This window comes from Capra hircus, chromosome 5, assembly GCF_001704415.2.
Source record: "Capra hircus breed San Clemente chromosome 5, ASM170441v1, whole genome shotgun sequence".
NCBI lineage: Eukaryota > Metazoa > Chordata > Mammalia > Artiodactyla > Bovidae > Capra > Capra hircus.
In genome coordinates this window covers 108,620,496-108,638,832 of record NC_030812.1, presented here as the reverse complement: position 1 = coordinate 108,638,832, position 18,337 = coordinate 108,620,496, and the positions used below count along the sequence as shown (strand labels likewise).

Genomic DNA, 18,337 nt, shown 5'->3' with positions numbered 1-18,337 from the left:
GGCCGGCCCCGGGCGTCCCGCTGATCTCGGTCCCCGCCCGCCGCCGCCCGGGAGCGGGGAGGGGGCGGTGGCCTGGCGCCCCACCCAGCTGCGGCTCCGCCCCCAGACGCGGACCCCCGCCCCCAGGCCCCCCCTTCCCACATACATGGGCCAGCACCCCACCGCCCCTCTCCTTGAAGATCCCGGTCACCCACCACCCCCACCGTAGGTGCCGCCCTCTTAAAGAGCTCTGAGATGGCCCCTGAACCCTTCACCCACCGCAAACTAGCCCCTCCCCACAATGACTTCTTCCACCTCCACCACGCTGCCCACTGGGAACCCTCTTTCCCCCATCCTGAGTGCTTCCCACTCTTTGGCCTAAAAACCTGAAAATCCTTCACATTCCCCTGGCCTGAAGTTCGGGGGGAGGCATTCCCTCCACCTCCAGTCAATCAGGCAGTTCCTCTGCAGCCCCCAAAGCACCCCCGGCTGACCACTAGCTTTGTTCACCGTGTCTCACCACTCCAAAGCACCCTTGACTTCAGGTAGTTCTACCCCATCTTCCCCAGAGCCTGAGCGGGAGACTCCCCCGCCCCACCCCACCCGCCATCACCGCTGTCAGTCCAGCTGTCTACCCAGTGATGTACTGAGCCTCACAATGGGTCCTGCAGAGTTTTCTTTGCCCCCTGTGTAGGCTCAGGGATCTCACCCCTCCCCACTGGGGCATCCTGATTGGAGTGGTGGAGGATTGGGGTCCCATGGGAAGGACCTATGGGAAGCAGGCCCTTGTCTGGTGGGGCCTTGGGTGTCTGGCCTTGGAACCTCTGAAGCCTCATTCTCCTGCTCCCTCATCAAAACCTGGGTCCACCCTCCCCAAAAGCCTCTAATGACCTCCAGGAGAGATGAATCAGCTTCCATTAGGCTGCCGTGGCAGTGACATCACTTTGAAGCCGGGATGAGTCTGTCTCACCGCTCCCCATAGGAAGGAGCAGGGCCCTAGTCATTTCTGTCAGCCATCAGCCCTGGGAAGAATGGAGAGAACAGGGGCTTGGGAGTCATATCCACTCAGGCTTGAATCCTGGCTTTTCCTGCTCACTCAGCTGTGTGATTTTGTGTCTCCATGAACCTTAGCTTCCGCATCTTAAAAATGAGGTAATTCCTGCTTTACACAGTGGCTGAGAGGAGTAAGAGGTGCCTCACCATTAGTCATCACTCATAAATTCTAACTTGATACCCAGCGCCTGATAACAATGCGGTAAAATGGATTGAAAACGTTTTGTTACCCAGCTTGTCCCCTGGACCTTTTTGAGTAAACTATGGAGGAAAGAGGCTGACCTGGGGAATCCTTCCCCCTCTGGACTTCCCTGGTGGCTCAGACGGTAAAGCGTCTGTCTACAATGTGAGAGACCCGGGTTCAATCCCTGGGCTGGGAAGATCCCCTGGAGAAGGAAATGGCAACCCACTCCAGTATTCTTGTCTTGAAAATACCATGGACGGAGGAGCCTGACGCAGGCTACTATCCACGGGGTCACAAAGAGTCGGATACCACTGAGTGACTTCACTTTCTTTCACTTTCCTCCTCAAAGGTTCACTGAGTTCCAGCCCAGAATACAATTATGACTCAGGGTGGGGCACCCCAGGTTGCCACCTGGGGGAACCTCACACCCTAGATCTGTAACAAGACTGGAAGGCCCAGAACACAGACTCTTAGGTTACCTAGGAAAGGGCCGCCATGAGCCAGGCTGCCTGGCCAGCCCTCTTGGCCCCTCACCAGCCTTTCCCTGCCACCTCCGGCCCTGTCGCTGTGGGAAAGCAACTCTAAGAAAGGAGGGTTCCAGGTGTTCTCACTAAATCAGAGACTTGGGCTCAGGACTCTGATACCAGCATCCACCTTGGCCTTCAAAGACCACCAGTATTCTTCATTAAAACCCAGGAGGGATTATATCCTGTCCTCACCGGCCTAAAGGGCTCCCTTCAGGTCCCTGAAGACAGCTTCAGATCCAGCCTTGATCCCATTGCCATGATAATAGCTCACCCAGCCCAGACTCGGTCCAAATTAGCCTTTGTAGGGTTTATAAACTCATCATCTGAGTCAGCTCACCATGATGGGAAGTAAGGGCCTGCATGACCACAGCCCAGACAACTCACCCCTCTGAACCCCAATTTCTTACCCTATAAAATTGACATAATAATCTTTGCCTTGCCTGCATCCCAGGGTTGTGGGTAATCAGGTGAGATAATGAATGTAAAAATGCTGTGTAGACTGTCAATCCAGGATTCGAGTGAGAGGTGGGACTGTGCTTACAGGTGAGGTCAGAAGCCACAGATAGTTACACAAGTCAGGTCATGGGCCCAAATCATGCCACAATTTCAGGATTAGGATTGAGGGATTTGGGCTCTTCATCTGGTGTATTTATTTTTTTAACTATCCATTAAGTAAATACATTCTCCTTATCAAAAACTTAAAAACAAAATAAAGCTAGAGTTCCTATTTGACTGACTCCCTCAACCCCAGTCCCCTCCTATGATGTAGTCACGGTTGTCAGTTTGAAGCCAAGCCTTCCAGACCTTGTGCATGCTTTTATATTCAAACATGGATGCTACAGATTTTGACCCAGCACCTACTTCTTGGCTGGGGAGCTCAAGGGGAGATGAGGTGTGAACAGAACAGGATCCCTGCCCTCATGGAACTAACGTTCTAGCGGTGCAGGCAGGCAGGGAGCAAGTAAATCAGCGAAGATCATTTCAGATGGTGAAAGGGGCTTAGAAGAAAGTAAAGCAAGACAGTGTGGCTGAGAACCATGGGAACAGTCAGGGCAGCCAGGGACATCCTCCTTGTGGTGGGGACATTTGAGCCGAGTGATACCCATCCCCCTAAGAAAGCAAGTCAAATGCAAGCCAGTGAGAGATGACACTGCAGGTAGTTTGACTTCTAAAAATTCCCAGTAACAGCGCCAGGCAGGATCTAGGCAGGGAAGCGCTGACTGGTGTGGTGAGTGAGACAGACTAGTGAATACTCTTTGTCCAGCATAAGGGGCAAGGGAAAAGGAAGCCCTAAGGAAGAACAGGCGTCTAAAGGAGGACCCTGACTAGTCTGGGAAAGGGTGCAAGGCTTTTTACTTCCCATTCTTCCTTCCAGCCTGCTTTGCAGGAGGGCTGTGAAGGCTCGAGTATAAAGGGAGGATGAAAAAAAAGCCCAAGGGGTAGGGAGCTAATGTAGAATGAGCTCGGACGGGGATGGCTGAGTGAATGCATGACCAGGGCCTATAGTTCATATTTTAATCTATATTCATTCATTTCATGTATCTGTCTATTTGGCTGCTCTGGGTCTTAGTTGGAGCACTCAGGACCTCCCCGGCAGCTTGCGGACTCTTTCATTGTGGCAGGTGAACTCTTGGTTGCAGCATGAGGGATCTCATTCCCTGACAAGGAATCAAACTCTGCCCCCCTGCATTGGGAACTTGAAATCTTAGCCACCAGGATCACCAGGGAAGTCCCCCAGCTTACATTTATTTTCACATGCAAATCTCAGGGTACATTTCAGAAAGATGGAGGGGAGAGGAACGGCCATGGAGGGGACCTGGAGCGGCTGAGGGGAAAGAATATCATTGCCTCTGGGGACTCTCTTGTGCTGTGCTTAGTCACTCAGTCGTGTCCGACTCTTTGTGACCCCGTGGACTTTATCCCCCCAGCTCCTCTTGTCCACCGGGATTCTCCAGGCAAGAATACTGGAGTGGGTTGCCATGCCCTCCTCCAGGGGATCTTCCCAACCCAGGGATCGAACCCAGGTCTCCCCCTTTGGAGGCGGATTCTTTACCAACTGAGCCCCCAGGAAAGCCCATATAAAACATATAAATCATGTATATTTATGTATATAAACATTTACATGTGCAGATACATGGAATTTTAAAACATCAAGAAGAAAGGGAAAAAAATCTAACCAAATGCTGTCAGTGGTTCATTCTGGGAGTGAGATAGGAGTGTGGTAGACTCACTTTTTACAAGTCATTATGGTTTGAATTTGTAACAAGAGCAGGCTTAACTTCAAAATGACAGCTTAGAGCTTATAATTTTCATACCATAAAATTCACTTTTGTGAACTGTACAATTCAGCGAGTTTAAGTATATTCACAGAGTTGTGCAACCATTATCATTATTTTATTTAGAATATTTTCATCACCCCAAAACTCTGTACCCATTTAGTACTGACTCCCAATGCCCTTCCCCCAAGCCCCCTGCCCAGCCCCTGGCGACCAATATTCACTTTCTGTGTATTCACCTCCTCCTCCTTGTTGTTCAGTCACTAAGTTGGGTCTGACTCTTTTTGCAACACCATGGCATGAACTGCCAGGTCTGCCAGGCTCCTTCTGTCCATGGGATTTCCAAGGCAAGAATACTGGAGTAGGTTTTCATTTCCTTTCCTAAGGGATCTTCCCAATCCAGGAACCGAACTCAAGTCACCTGCGTTGGCAGGCAGCTTCTTTACCACTGAGCCACCAGGGAAGCCCTCAAATCCTCTGAAAATGAAAGTGAAAGTCGCTCAGTCATGTTCGACTCTTTGTGACCCCATGGACTGTCCATGGAATTCTCCAGGCCAGAACACTGGACTGGGTAGCCTTTCCCTTCTCCAGGGGATCTTCCCAACCCAGAGATCGAACCCAGGTCTCCCACATTGCAGGTGCATTCTTTAGCAGCTGAGCCACAAGGGCAGCCCTCCACTCCTCTAGGTACCTCCTGTAAGTGGAATCATTCAATATTTGTTGTTGAGTAATGTTTAGATTCTTGCTCTGGTCATAATCTTAACCAGTCACTTGAAAAAACAGAGAACTTTCCCATACCAACACAACATTATTTGCAGTTTAATTAATGGTGCTAGAAACAAATGGGGCTCTAATTTTAAAATAAAATCGGCCCCAAATGAGCAACAGGAAATTTGTTCACACAGCACCAGGGCCGCAGAAGATCACTGGAAGACAAGAAATCCAGGTAAGTCAGGTAGAACAAGCATAACTTCATCATGAAAAAGTGAACAGATGACAGGCAGGACTTTAGGAACCGGGCCATCCTTCCAGCCTAGGCAGCCCAGAGCCCCAGCACCTGTGAGCTTCCAGTTCTAGGATTTCGTTTTTCTAAGCTTCTCCGACTCCAAGATCCATGTGGGTCTGACCACACTGCTTTTCCTTCCAGACTGTACCCCAGGCATCAGGCCCCCTGCCCGGCCCCTTGGCTCTGAGCTGCTCTCCAGGGGGCAGCCTGGCAGAGCTGTGGACAATAGGAGCATTGTGGAAACTTGGAAGCCGGGGCCTGGGGGCAGCGAGAGGCATGTGGGAAGCTCGGGAGACAGGAGTGGCAGCCGCTTCATAGCTCTCCTCATCCTCGGTGGGCCAGAGGCATGCCCTGAGCACGTCAGGACAGCACCCTGCGTCCCCGCCCCAGCCAACCTGGATGAGTCGAGATTCCCGGCAATGTCTAGGATAGGCAGTTATTCCAAGCCACTCTCCATAGGCCCTACTGCTCCCCACACAGACACATTCTGGAAAATCTGTCTGGGATTGCGCAAGTAGGTTTGCATCCTTACTCCAAAATGAAGAAACTCTGCAGCTGAACGTTTCAGAGTAGAGAGAACCACAGCTGCCCAGCACTGGGAGGGTTCTCTCTGAGCTGGGAAATACTTTGCCTTCTGAGTCTGTCCCAGGAAGGAAGGCAGGCCAAAGAAGCCACTGAAATATCCAGGCTGGAAAGGACCCCTAGGGAGTATCTAGCAAAGCCCTTCCGGGTATGGGAGACTGGAGCCAAGGAGGGAAGGTGTTTACCTAAGGTGGTACAGGCCATTGAGGAGAGGCTGGGGCTGAACCCCCTCCCCCTGACCCTTGCTCTCCAAGCTACAGGCTGCCTGCGAGGTCTCAGCCTGCCACACTGTCCCTCACCCCTTTTGGCTTCCCCTGAAATGCCTGTTGCTGCTTTTCCAAATCCTACACAGCCATCAAGGTCCAACCTAGATGTCACCTCCTCCCTGAAGCCTTCCCTGATAGACCCAGGTAGAAACCACAACTCCAGGTCTTCTTACCGAATCCCACCCTTGAATTAGATGGAAACTAAAGGGGATATCCTTGCCAGTATCAGAGAGGACTTTCCACAGGCCTACCCTGGAGAGACTGGCAGGCCAGTGTGGGAGACAGAATGTAAATAATCACAATAAACAGTCACAGAAAGACAAGACAAGGGAGGTGATATAGAAATGGACAAAGCGCCACAGTACTTCCACAGGGAGCCTCTCCTCTCCTGGCTGGGGGTTGAGGGCACATCCCTGAAGGCTGTGTGGAGAAAGTGGCATTTGGACAGTGGCTCCCATTATGTGGCATTTATTTGTGTATATGTATCTCTCCCTATTGGACTGTGAGATCCTTAAGAATCAGTTCAGTTTAGTTCAGTAGCTCAGTCATGTCCGATTCTTTGCAACCCCATGAATCGAAGCACACCAGGCCTCCCTGTCCATCACCAACTCCCGGAGTTCACTCAAACTCACGTCTATCGAGTCAGTGATGCCATCCAGCCATCTCATCCTCTGTCATCCCCTTCTCCTCCTGCCCCCAATCCCTCCCAGCATCAGGGTCTTTTCCAATGAGTCAACTCTTCGCATGAGGTGGCCAAAGTACTGGAGTTTCAGCTTTAGCATCATTCCTTCCAAAGAAATCCCAGGGCTGATCTCCTTCAGAATGGACTGGTTGGATCTCCTTGCAGTCCAAGGGACTCTCAAGAGTGTTCTCCAACACCACAGTTCAAAAGCACCAATTCTTCGGTGCTCAGCTTTCCTCACAGTCCAACTCTCACATCCATACATGACCACTGGAAAAACCATAGCCTTGACTAGATGGACCTTTGTTGGCAAAGTAATGTCTCTGCTTTTGAATATACTATCTAGGTTGGTCATAACTTTTCTTCCAAGGAGTAAGCGTCTTTTAATTTCATGGCTTCAGTTACCATCTGCAGTGATTTTGGAGCCCCCCAAAATAAAGTCTGACACTGTTTCCACTGTTTCCCCATCTATTTCCCATGAAGTGATGGGACCAGATGCCATGATCTTCGTTTTCTGAATATTGAAAATATTCAATATTCCTTAAGAATATTGATAGCTAATCTTTATTGAGCAGTAACCTTATGCTGAGTCAGGCACGACTGAGCGACTTCCCTTTCACTTTTCAATTTCATGCACTGGAGAAGGAAATGGCAACCCACTCCAGTGTTCTTGTCTGGAGAATCCCAGGGACAGGGGAGCCTGGTGGGCTGCCGTCTATGGGGTCGCACAGAGTCGGACACGACTGAAGCGACTTAGCAGCAGCAGCAGCAGCAGCAACCTTATGCTAGACATTGTGTGTGTGTGTGTGTGTTGTTGGGGGTGGGTGTTTTCTTATTGATGTACACCCCCTCTTTGATTTCTCACCACTCTGTGAGCGTCACGTGATCCCCATTTACAATGAGGGTAAGACTCTGAGAGGTAATTCCTGCTCGAAGCCACACAGCTGTCAAAAGGTGGTCAGGACTCTATCTGGTTCTGACTTCAAAAAAAACTTTCACCACAAGGATGTGCCGCTGGTGGACTGAGGCCTGCCTTGTGTCAGGTTCGCCTCTGCACACAGTATTGTCACTGAAAGTTCATTCGCTGTTATGTACCAGTGAGCTTTTTGAGCAAGAACCCTCCCAGGGACCCCAGGTCCACAGCCCCCAGCAGCTGTTCCAACTCACTTCTGACAGCAATAAACGGAACTGGTACTGGGGTTCTTCCTGAAGGCTAATAAGTTTGGTGCTTGGATGCAAATGGAATGTTCTAGGCCCTAAGAGTTGGGCTCCTGTGGCTCTGCAGTGGGGCTTGGCAACAGAAATTTGGCAGGAAGGAGGGGGTGGGAGATCAGAGGGCCTGATTATAGTTGGGTCTGCAAAGCCAGTCCCCTTTTAGGTTTGGACTCTTTAGGGGTGACTGGGGGTTACAGTAGAGGTCACAGGCGCTGGAGCCCTCTCAACTACCCCTCAGAATCAACCCGGCCAGCTTTGCTAGTGAAAAGCAGGCAGGGTGGGAAATGGTTTCTGAGACTTCCTGACCCTGGAAGGTCATCTCGCCTCTGAGGACCGAGTGACAAGGAAGGGGCTGTCAGGCTGGAGAGATTTCAGTCAGCCAGAAGGTCAGATCCCCTGCCAAGGCTGTCAGACACTAGAAAAGGACGGTTTGTCTCCAGCTTACCTGACTGTCTACACCAAACTGTGAGCAAGGCAGCTCTTCCCGTCTGAAACAGAAAGTGAGACTTTTCTGCAGAAGCTCTGAGCAACTTGTTTTTCCTGTAAGTAGAACAGATGTTAGCAAGAGCACACCTCATCTCCAGATGATGCAACACAACAGAGCTGGGACGGACAGGAGTTAACAGCAAACACTGGTGTCGGCTCCAGCTCCATGTGCTGAGACTTAGAGGGGCCCGGGGAGGCAGGTGGAGGGGAACTATTCTCTCCATTGACAGATGAGGAGGCAGAGGCCCGGAGAAGTTAAGCAACCTGCCTGAAATCTCCCGGCTTCTAAGAGGGCAGTGTCAGGACATGTTTAGCTGGGCTGCCTGCCTGACCAGAGAGGGGAGAAGTCCACCCGCTAGGTCCATAGCCCCAGGGAGAGAGATAGGAGTGGGGGTAGGAACAGCAGGGAGGTATCCTAATCAAGGGCGAGGCCAGAAATACAGAAAGCTGGGTTTTTCAGCTGCAGATTTGACGGGAATGTGTGAAGCCATAGGAACCAAGCAGACTTGCTGCTTTCCTTATCCACTCCCTTCTGGAAAAATCAGGAAACTTGCTGGTCAGACTTTGGATTCTTGACTAAAAAGAAAGTACAACTTCAGAGTTGCAAGTTAAGTTTTATTTGGGGCGAAATGAGCACTGCATCCCAGGAGACAGCACCTCAGATAGCTCTGAGAGACTGCTCCAAAGAGGCAGTGGGGCAAGGTCAATATGTAAGATTTTGGTGAAGGGGGAGTTCAATGCAATCAAGTGCTTATTTCACAAGGGGTTTTTTTTGCCAGTCACCATTCTGCGGATGTCATCATGAAGGGATTTAATGCTTTTCTAGGTATGAAGAGATTGGGATCATGAAATAGTCCTGAAAATATCTGTCCACCTGAAAATGTCTCACTCCACCCTGAACTCCCTCAGGGGATCTTGAAGGTCAGCAGCTGCAGCAGCAAAAGGTTCAGTCTCTGCAGAGGCAGATGGCAAATGCTCTTGTTGTTGTTGAGTTGCTGGAAAATTCTCTCGGCCAGCGCCAATTTGTAGTTGATAGGGCCCCCTCATGGTCATAAATCCAGCTATACTTTAGGAGGCATTTCGTGACTATTTTGTCCCATGTTGCTGGGAAGGCCCACTCCTAGTTCTGGAGAAGATTTTGCTGGTGGACTGCTCAATGTGCTATTCCTTGACTAGGTCTTAACAGTCAAAGATCTCTGGACACCTGTCTCCTAGTTACGGCTCAGGAAAGTATTCCCTCTCAATGCATCTTCCTGTATCTAGAGTTACACTATTACCATTGATCACATATCAAGCTATGCGTTTGTCTAGTTATCGTTATTTTCATGGGAGGCTCCGTTATACACTTGATAAAACAGGAAACAATAATCTTGTAAATCAGGCAAAATACAAACAGTGTAGTTAATAACATTAGTGGACTTATAAGTAAATATTTCAGCTATGAGCCTCCCATACCAAGCCAGTTCTTTTTGGTTTTTTGTTTGTTTTTAAAGATCTTCTAGACTAGGGAATGGGTCACTTAAGGCAGAAATCTGATTTTTCATATGGTTCATCAAACGTGTTATATTAGAGGATGACTCAAGTATGAAAACACCACATTCAGTTTGAATTATGGCACAGGCACCTCCCTGAGATGCTGTAAGGTGTCAAGGGCCTTGCGCTTCTGTAGCACCACCTTCCTTATCATAGAGACCTCAGAGTTCAATAAGCTGATAGCCGGGCTACTACCATGTAAAGCTTGTTGAGTGAAAGTTCTTAAGACTTCAATATGGCCAATTATATCCTCTAATCTTAGTGAAGGCACAAAAATAGCTGCTGAATGGTCATACCAGTAGAATACAGACCTCTTGACTCATCAAGCTCACATCAATGTTAGATTGGCTGGAGTTTCCTCTAATTTGTTGCGTACACGACCTTGAGTTCATAGGACTCCCAGGCTATGCCTTCCTATCCATCCCAGTAAAAGCCAAGGCCATAAATTAGTACCACAAATGTACTGAGTTCCATTAGATGCTATCCAGTGAATCTCTCATCATCTGACCTAGTCAGTTCCATACCAATCACTGTCCCTAAGGGTAATAATAAGCATAGTTCATAAGGCACCTAGCCTCATTTCCTAATGTAACTAGGTTGATTGTCCTTAGTATGATTTAATTGTTCCCAACATAGAGAAGCTTTTGAACTTAAATGATCGTAGCCTGGTGTTAACCATAGAGATCCATCCCATAATTGTGGAAGTTTTCCTTTTAATAGATGACAGGTTACAGTATTTGATTGACTTAGTTCATTGCTCTCATTGAGTCTGAGTGATCCTAAGAGAAAACTTAAATTTGTGGCCAGGGTCAGAGCAGATGTTGTTAATTTGCCAGATGACAGCATCCCATCTAGTAATATCATGAGTACACAGAACAGGACCTAACTCTCTTCTAAAATAAATTTCCTAGGGGGCATCCAATCAGAGCCTTAGAGGGGATAACACCACCAAGCCTTGGGTAGTTCTGGTACCCAGAAGAAATCAGTTCAGTTCAGTTCAGTCACTCAGTCGAGTCCGACTCTTTGTGACCCCGTGGACTGCAGCATGCCTGGCTTCCCAGTCCATCACCAATTCCCAGAGCTTACTCAGACTCATGTCCATCAAATCGGTGTTGCAGTCAAACCATCTCACCCTCTGTCGTCCCCTTCTCCTCCCACCTTCAATCTTTCCCAGCATTAGGATTTTTTCCAATGATTTGGTTCTTCACACAAAGTGGCCAAGGTATTGGAGCTTCAGCTTCAGCATCAGTCCTTCCAATGAATTTTCAGGGTTGATTTCCTCTAGGATTGACTGGTTTGATCTCCTTGCTGTTCAAGGGACTCTCAAGAGTCTTCTCCAACACCACAGGTCAAAAGTACCAAGTCTTTGGTGCTCAGCCTTCTTTATGGTGCAACTCTCACATCCATACATGACTACTGGAAAAACTATAGCTCTGACTATACAGACTTTTGTTGGCAAACTGATGTCTCTGCTTTTGAATATGCTGTCTAGGTTGGTCACAACTTTCCTTCCAAGGAGCAAGTGTCTTTTAATTTCATAGGTGCAGTCACCGTCTGCAGTGATTTTGGAGCCCAAGAAAATAAAGTCTGTCACAGTTTCTATTGTTTACCCGTCTATTTGCCGTGAAGTGATGGGACCAGATGCCATGATCTTCAGTTTTTGAATGTTGAGTTTTAAGTCAGTTTTTTCATTCTCCTCTTTCACTTTCATCAAGAGGCTCTTTAGTTCCTCTTCACTTTCTGCCATAAGGGTGGTGTTATCTGTGTATCTGAGATTATTGATATTTCTCCTGGCAATCTTGATTCCAGCTTGTGCTTCATCCAGCCTGGCATTTTGCATAATACATTCTGCATATAAGTTAAATAAACAGGGTGACAATATACAGCCCTGACATACCCCTTTCCCAATTCTGAACTAGTCTGCTGTTCTATGTCCAGTTCTAACTGTTGCTTATTGACCTACATACAGGTTTCTCAAGAGGCCAGTAAAGTGGTCTGGTATTCCTATCTCTTTAAGAATTTGTTGATTCACACAGCTGAAGGCTTTAAGATTCATACAGTGGAAAGCTTTAGCGTAGTCAGTGAAGCAGAAGTAGATGTTTTTCCAGAATTCTCTTGCTTTTTCTATGATCCCACAGATTTTGGCAATTTGATCTCTGGTTCCTCTGCCTTTTTTAAATCCAGCTTGAACATCTGGAAGTTCTCAGTTCATGTACGTACTGTTGAAGCTTAGCTTGGAAGATTTTGAGTATGACCTTGCTAGCATGTGAAATGACGGCAGTTGTGCAGTAGTTTGAACATTTTTTGGCATTGCCCTTCTTTGGGATTGCAATGAAAACTGACCTTGTCTAGGTGGGATTATAGGTCACTGTGAAACAATAGCTTATTCACTAAGCCAAAGTAACAAAAAAGGATTTCAAAGACAAATATAGAATAGATCATTTAAGAGGTAAAGAAACTTAAATCTATTATCAAAAGCAGTCCAGCATCTGAAGAAAATGTGTTCCCTTAACAGAGAGAAAAGCCGAATTCAAGTTTTAAATTCATTTAAAAGTAAGCTTAACTAAATTTATATTAAATTTAGTCAGTCCTAACCATACACAAAACTCTTTTGCAGGGTCCACTTTCCACAAAACTTGTTACTTTCTGTACCCATTACTTTGTTTTCCCATCCTGAAACAGCCACCTGTAAGTCAGACCTACTTCCTTTTCCCTTCATAAAATGCAATTCCATTCCTCATACCTTTACTGAAAACCACATCCTACTTTCCTTAAGCAGGGAGAACTGACCTTTATATTAGCATTCTATAGATTGGTGGGCGAAACTACCAGGGATAATTTCTTAAAAACCTTTGCTTTCTTAAAGAAAGCATCTCAGGATGGCACCAAACATTATTCATTAATAGTCAAAAATCTCTTTCATTTCTCTTTAAGAGGAAATTAGTTTTCAGTAATCAGTGTTTCAGAATCTTATTTCATTTGGAAATGACCTAGCTATTCAATAAACTTTCATCACTTCATTTAGCACAATGCTAAAGATTCAGGTTACCAAAATCTGGAGAGACTATTTTAGACATTCCTAAAGTATAATTTTTAATAGAGTCTTTCTAAAAGCTTCATTTACATTTTCTTTCCTTAAAAATTTCTTCACTTGAGTTACTTTCCTTGCTGACAAACTTGTAACAGATAAAATAATATATAATATTATACATATATAATAATATTTAACTTACATTAAATATAATGTAATATATTAATATATAATAATATTTAACTTACATTAAACCTAGGCACAATGAAAATATTATGCTTAATGTTAATAACTCTTAGACTTGTCTATATTATATCACAAAGATTAACACCAGGTATTTAACACTGAGTATTTCCCAGTTCTCGTGAACCTGAAATTCGTTTAGGTTGACTTCTCTTGTATTTAGAATTGTTTGATTTGTAAGCACTTAACTTTTCTTTCTAATGACAGAGCTCCTCTTCTCGGGCTCCACAATCACTGCGGGTGGCAACTGCACCTATGAAAGTAGCAGACGGCTGCTTCCTGGCAGGAAAGCAGTCAGACGGGACCAGGCAACTGAGCAGCAACTCTTCTTTAGGCCAATTAGATTAGAGCCCATTACAAACTGATCTCAGCAATCAGCAACATTATCCAAAGACAAAAACACGTACTGAGACATACATGTATTCAAATAGACACAAGAGATCTCAGCTTTGCTTTCCCAACTTAGCTATGAATCAGACTTCACAATATAAAGCTCACTAATTGTAAATAACACTTGGAGTAACAAATATTAAAAAGGCTTCTTTCCCTTTTTTCCCTCTTCAGTTTCAGGAATTAGAGATCATCTAAATAAGTGATTCAGAGAGCTCTGGTCTCAAGGCCAAGGTATAAGAGGAGCTATTCCCACAGGGGAAGAGTACTAAAGAGATCAGTTCTTCCAAAATTTAGACCAGATAGTGCTCAATGCAGAGTTCCAAAGAATAGCAAGGAGAGATAATAAAGCCTTCCTCAGGGATCAATGCAAAGAAATAGAGGAAAACAATAGAATGGGAAAGACTAGAGATCTCTTCAAGAAAATTAGAAATACCAAGGGAACATTTCACGAAGGATGGGCTCAATAAAGGACAGAAATGGTATGGCCCTAACAGAAGCAGAAGATATTAAGAAGAGGTGGCAAGAATACACAGAAGAACTATACAAAAAAGATCTTCAAGACCCAGATAATCACGATGGTGGGATCACTCACCTAGAGCCAGACACCCTGGAATGTGAAGTCAACTGGGCCTTAGAAAGCATCACTACAAACAAAGCTCGTGGAGGTGATGGAATTCCAGTTGAGCTATTTCAAATCCTGAAAGATGATGCTGTGAAAGTGCTGCACTCAATATGCCAGCAAATTTGGAAAACTCAGCAGTGGCCACAGGACTGGAAAAGGTGAGTTTTCATTCCAATCCCAAAGAAAGGCAATGCCAAACAAAGAATGCTCAAACTACTACACAACTGCACTCATTCACATGCTAGTAAAGTAATGCTTAAAATTCTCCAAGTCAGGCTTCAGCGATACGTGAACTTCCAGATGTTCAAGCTGGTTTTAGAAAAGGCAGAGGAACCAGAGATCAAATTGCCAACATCTGCTGGATCATGGAAAAAGCAAGAGAGTTCCAGAAAAACATCTATTTCTGCTTTATTGACTATGCCAAAGCCTTTGACTGTATGGATCACAATAAATGGTGGAAAATTCTGAAAGAGATGGGCATACCAGACCACCTGACCTGCCTCTTGAGAAACCTGTATGCTGGTCAAGAAGCAACAGTTAGAACTGGACATGGAACAACAGACTGGTTCCAAATAGGAAAAGGAGCACATCAAGGCTGTATATTGTCACCCTGCTTATTTAACTTATATGTAGAGTACATGATGAGAAATGCTGGGCTGGAAGAAACACAAGCTAGAATCAAGATTGCTGGGAGAAATATCAATAACCTCAGATATGCAGATGACACCACCCTTATGGCGGAAAGTGAAGAAGAACTAAAGAGCCTCTTGATGAAAGTGAAAGAGGAGAGTGAAAAAGTTGGCTTAAAGCTCAACATTCAGAAAACGAAGATCATGGCATCTGGTCCCATCACTTCATGGGAAATAGATGGGGAAACTGTGGCTGACTTTATTTTTTGGGGCTCCAAAATCACTGCAGTTGGTGATTGCAGCCACGAAATGAAAAGACACTTACTCCTTGGAAGGAAAGTTACGACCAACCTAGACAGCATATTAAAAAGCAGAGACATTGCTTTGTCAACAAGGGTACATCTAGTCAAGGCTATGATTTTTCCAGTAGTCATGTATGCATGTGAGAGTTGGACTATAAAGAAAGCTGAGCGCCGAAGAATTGATGCTTTTGAACTGTGGTGTTGGAGAAGACTCTTGAGCGTCCCTTGGACTGCAAGGAGATCAGTCCTGGGTGTTCACTGGAAGGACTGATGTTGAAGCTGAAACTCCAATACTTTGACCATCTGATGTGAAGAGCTGACTCATTTGAAACGACCCTGACACTGCGAAAGATTGAGGGCAGAAGGAGAAGAGGGCGACAGAGGATAAGATGGTTGGATGGCATCACCAATTCAATGGACATAAGTTTGGGTGAAATCCTGGAGTTGGTGATGGACAGGGAGGCCTGGCATGCTGCGGTTCATGGGGTCACAAAGAGTTGGACATGACTGAGCAACTGAACTGAACTGAACTGAGTGCTCAAATTGGCCCTGATAACCAGGGCAGATTAGTCCCAGCAGGGATTGTCCCTCTGGGGAAATGGGGGTCTTAGTTTGATCAGCCCCAAGCTGTTGATTATAGGAGAAAAGTCCCGGACATCAGGGAACTTCAGTTCATTTTCCCATCCGGTGGCAATAGAGATCTAATATTTTTAGGCCACTTTCCTTTGTTATTGGATCGTAGCTATAGGTTGACCAGTCATTTAAAAATTTGTTGCAAGGGATTCCCAGGTGTGGTGTGGAACCTTAAAAGAAGCGCTTCCCATTTTCACTTGAGCAGTTTGGACCAGATGTCTGTGCACTCAAACCAAACCAGAGTCTCACCAGCCAGAAGTCACATTCCAAATAAAACAAAAGGCAGAGATGCCCAGAAACTAAAAGCCAAATGGCAAAAATGTCAAACGTGACTTCCCGGTCCCACTAGACCTATAACCTGGCAGAGTCAGTGCTAGCAGCCTTGTTTGGTTCTGATATACTTCAAGCAATTTCTTGCTGGCTTCCTGCAAAGAAGTTACCCTATCGCTTCCTCTTTTAGAACCTCCTAGGTACCAAAGTAAGCATTCCATTCAATCTGCTTGATCTTACACCTGGCTTTTTCTAATGGTGCATGCAAAAATATCAATTTTGGAATATCAAAAGAACTCCAATTTGGACACTTTTGTTAAGATCTTCTTGAGCATAATTTCCCCAGTTAACTGAATACTTGCAAATATGAACTCCATACATATTGTACATGAATCTGGCTGGAGTGTTAGTCAGAGGTTGGCTTTCTGACACCCCTCGTTTCTGTTTTTGAGATGTTTCCCATTTTAAGCTGAATCTGTCAGGGATAAAAATCACTAGTGAAATTGTGCGATGGGCCTGTGTGCTGTTTGTGAGCTTAACTCCTCCAGGAGTCACCCCAGAGTCATTTCAGCTCCTCTTATGTGTCTCAGATTCTGCCTCCAGCAATCTAAGACCACCATGGCTACTCAGGTCACTGAATGGCCAGTACTTATTGTGACCCCGGACAAGCAAGTATTTTAATTAATGAGTGAGACTTCCCTGGTTGCTCAGACTGTCAAGCGTCTGCCTACAATGTGGGAAACCCAGGTTCGATTCTTGGGTTGGGAGGATCCCCTGGAGAAGGAAATGGCAAGCCACTCCAGTACTCTTGCCTGGAAAATCCCATGGACTGAGGATCCTGGTAGGCTACAGTCCATGGGGTCGCAAAGAGTCAGACACAACTGAGGGATTTAACTAACTTCCCTATGGAAAGAAGAAAGAAACTCGCTCAGTCGTGTCCGACTCTTTGCGACCCCATGGACTGTAGCCTACCAGGCTTCTCCGTCCATAGGATTTTCCAAGCAAGAATACTGGAGTGGATTACCATTTCCTTCTCCAGGGGATCTTCCCAACCCAGGGATCGAACCCGGGTCTCCCGCATTGGAGGCAGGCGCTTTAATCTCTGAGCCAACAGGGAAGCCCAACTTCCCTATGGGTGGAGAAGGAAATGGCAACCAACTCCAGTATTCTTTCCTGGAAAATCCCATGGACAGAGGAGCCTAGCAGGCTACAGTTCATGGGGTCACAAGCAGTAGGACATGACTTAAGCAACTTAGCATGCATGCATTCTCCATGGGACCACTGCACCGTACGAGGACTTTGCCTCCATCACTCCTGTAAATTTCTCAGTCACCTGAGAAAACCATAACTGGCTGGGAGGAATCCTCCCTTTTCTTTGGAGCAAGGCTCTCATGTAATCTCCTCGCTTTTATCCTGACAAGTTCTATAAAGAACTGAGTGTCAGATCAGCTCTTACCTAACCACTCAGCCAAAACCACTCAGTCCCCTACAAAAGAGCAACAGGTATCTTTCAGCCAAGCCCCGGGTATTCCTGGATTTCTTTAGGTCGAGCCCTGCCCACCCAGTACCTTTCCATTGGGTGGGCATTGTTGCCCTGCTATCTTTTAGCTGAGCCCCACTCAGTGTCTAGTGAGTGGGGTATGCCCCAGTTTATTTCAATCGCCCCCCCCCCCCCAGTATCATGTTTCAACTGGGAACAGGCAAGTAACCTGCTCCACCACCAAATAAAACCCACAATCACAACCAATACAGGAGATCCGAGAACCAGGACCGACTTACCCAAATTCATCTGCACGCCCCAAGAGGGCGGATGGGCACACCACTGCTGGTATCAAAGCTCTGGTTCCTCACGGAGTTCAGGCGAAGGAGGGAAGTCCACTGGGTCACTTCGTCAATCGCCATAACTGTCTAAACTGACAAAAAAGATGCACAACTTGAGAGCTGCGAGTTAAATTTTATTTGGGGCAAAATGAGCACTGCATCCCAGGAGACAGCGCCTCAGATAGCTCTGAGAGACTGCTCCAAAGAGGCATTAGGGGAAGGTCAGTATAAAAGATTTTGGTAAAGAAGGAGTTCAATGCAATCAAGCACTTACTTTACAAGAGGTTTTCTGCTAGTCACCGGGAGCTGATATCATCATGACGGGATTTAGTGCTTTTCTAGATAGGAAGTTACTGACTGTGGGGCAAACTGAGTCTTGCTCTGGTGGGCGGGGCTGTGCTCAGTAAATCTTTATCCAATTTTCCGTTGATGGGTGGGGTTGTGTTCCCTCCCTGTAGTTCCCTCCCTGAGGCCAAACTATGGTCAGGGTAATGGCAGTAATGGTGAGCTCCTTCAAAAGGACTTAAGCCAGCACTCTGGGGCTCCCAGGACTGTTGTATTCAGTGCCCCGACCCTGTGGCAGGCCACTGTTGACCCACGCCTC

General features: G+C 46.4%; 1 long non-coding RNA gene across 1 annotated transcript; it reads right to left on the bottom strand.

The window, feature by feature from the left end:
- On the bottom strand, positions 4,451-18,109 carry LOC108636071. The gene is made up of 4 exons (XR_001918122.1): positions 18,008-18,109; positions 17,692-17,825; positions 8,216-8,310; positions 4,451-4,496 (listed from the first exon to the last, which is right to left on the bottom strand). It is a non-coding gene; the product is annotated as an uncharacterized LOC108636071 (long non-coding RNA).